Raw genomic sequence first — 2,810 nt, 5'->3', positions numbered from 1 at the left:
GTGAGTAAATTAAAAGAAAATTGCCTTTCGAAAGGGCAAATTAAAAAAAAAAGTTAGTTAAATTAATTTTATTTTACATGAATAAATATTTGTTGCTAGATTGTATAAAAAAAGAATGAGAAAAAAAGTGGCAGGGACAAGAATTGAACCGGGGTTGGATGCGTGATAGTCACGCGCTTAATGCCCGAGCTACACCGCCTTTTCAATAATTGATATAACGGAGCCAGATATAAGGAAAGCCATATTGTTTAAATCATTTTCTTGGAAATGGTGGAGCATTGCGGCCTATCCCTTTGCCCAAGTATTCTTCTAATAGAGTACTACACTATAAAAGCCTTTTTCAATTTGGTGATACCAAGGTCGCACAAAAATAAGAGAAAAAATTCATATAAACATATGTCCGATATGACCTTGTTTCCGAGTTACAGTCTGTTTTATTTTCCAATATTTCCAATTTTCCGCATACAAAAGTCTAATTCTAACTGCATTACCATCGGAAAATCCGTATATGAGATGTATGTCTACCATTTAATTGTTTGACCAAGCCATAATTTTTTTAAACGTAGACTATTGCGTTGATAACGCTAACGTACGACGGCTTAATTTCATCTCGTGGTTTCTTGCACGGCTTAATTTTATCTCGTGGAACGTAGTAATTCACGCGTTTGCAACCGTTGCCGCTACTTCCTTCAGCGGAGTACATTTTGTCTCTCGGTTATGATATGTGGACCGTTGGTACTAGCAGTTGACGCGACACTAATCGTATAAAAATTAACCGAGTATACGTGACGCTTATTTTTCAAAAGTATGTTGTGGTGGGAGATTAATACTCTGAAAATTTAGGAGAAGGGGAAACGGCCTGTATACCACTCTTGTCCCTTCATCTACTTTACGTACCCTCAACTTTCCCGACGCGATATTTTCAAGCGCCGATGTGCGGTTGCTTCGCGATGACATCACCCCCAGGTGGAGATTTAGCCGAATGCACAAAAAATGCAATTATAAATTTTTCAAGCGCTAATGTGCGGCTGCTTCGCGATGATATCATCCTTAGATATCAGAATCCAAACGCGCGTGTCGAAACATGACAAAATCGTAAAATATTAAGGTTAAATTGTGCTAATATACAAATAATTTAAAACTTTTGCGTTGCATCTGGGCTGAGATGACATCACCACCAGGTGTGAGATTTAGCCGAATGCACAAAAAATGCAATTATAAAATTTTCAAGCGCCGATGTGCGGCTGCTTCGCGATGACATTACCCCTAGATATCAGAATCCAAACGCGCGTGTCAAAACATGACAAAATCGTGAAATATAAGAATAATTATCAAAGTTAAATTGTGCTAATATACTTGGACAGCTGCATGTAATTTGAAACTTTTGCAATACACCTGGAGTTTGACATCATCTCTAGACGACAAAAATGCAATAATTGATAAAAATACAATAATCGACATTAGTCAAAATGTACGTGACAAATCGTGAAATAAAGATTTAGTTGAAATATGATACACATGATGGAAAGAGACATCAGGATAGAATATAAAATCATGGTAAAGGGGCACACCCTGTCACTATTTTCGCCAAGAGTTCCGAGACAAGAGCTATTAATAAGCGCATCTTATTAGCAAAAATGTTTGGTATAAGTTTGGAAATATGGCGGAAAACAGTGCCGAACGAAATCTGCGCGAGCAATTTGCAAAAGTGAATTCGATAGAAGAGTATGTTGCGTGGGAGCAACGATGTGACGAATATATTGAATCGTTGGAAGAGCAAAGTCGAATCAAACGTCCACGATTATTGATCGGGATGCGACAATCGCTGATTGCCCGAATCGCACGACTCGAGGGATTGAAGAACTCGTTACGCAGGCGTTTTGTACATGCGGGTGCAGGATGCAGCACGCGACAACACGAATTAATTTGGCGAGAGATCGATACGGCGTTCGAGAGCCGCATATTGACTGGTGCGGTTATAAATCATAATCACATCGAGCACGCGCGGGATGTCACATAAAATTACCGCGGGCGATAATGATGAAGAGAGCGGTGATCAACGTGCAATCTAATGTCAATGCGTGTTTTGCGTGGTCTGTGGTCGCCGCTCTACATCCAGCTAAATTAAAAGTGGGTCGGGAACTTCGTATCCCCATTATACAACAGTACTGAATCTCCAAGACATTGAGTTTCCAGTGACTGTGAATCAAATCAAAAAATTCGAATTTGCCAACGATATCTCTATAAATGTATATACTATCGAGGGAAAGAACATTGTCCCGATACGTCTTAGTGAACTAAAAAGAGATAAACATGTCAACCTGCTGTATGTGGAAGACAACAACGTTGGACATTTCGCGTGGATCAAGAATCTATCCAGACTCATGAGCTGGCAATTGAGCAAACATAATGTCCAAATACATATCTGCGATCGGTACGTACATATTTAATAAAATACATTGTACAAATAATTGAACAAAAATTAAAAATTATTTCTTTTACACATGTTTGCACTACTTTGGCTCGAATGACAAGTTACAGTCACATATGGTGGACTGTCGAGAGATGAACGAGTGCGCTATCCGATTACCGAGCGATAAGGACAAGTGGCTCACGTTCAACAACTATAATCGGAAAGAGCGGCTTTCTTTTATCGTATACGCTGACTTGGAGTGCGTTTTGGAGAAAACGGAGGAAGAAAGAAATTACCAACATCACAAAGTATTTAGTATTGCTTATTATGTACATTGCTTGTACGACGATTCGTTATCCGCGTATCATTCTCGTCGCGGTACCGATTGCATGTCATG

Source organism: Formica exsecta, unplaced genomic scaffold, assembly GCF_003651465.1.
Source record: "Formica exsecta isolate Colony F162 unplaced genomic scaffold, ASM365146v1 scaffold110, whole genome shotgun sequence".
NCBI lineage: Eukaryota > Metazoa > Arthropoda > Insecta > Hymenoptera > Formicidae > Formica > Formica exsecta.
This window is presented reverse-complemented; position numbering follows the sequence as displayed.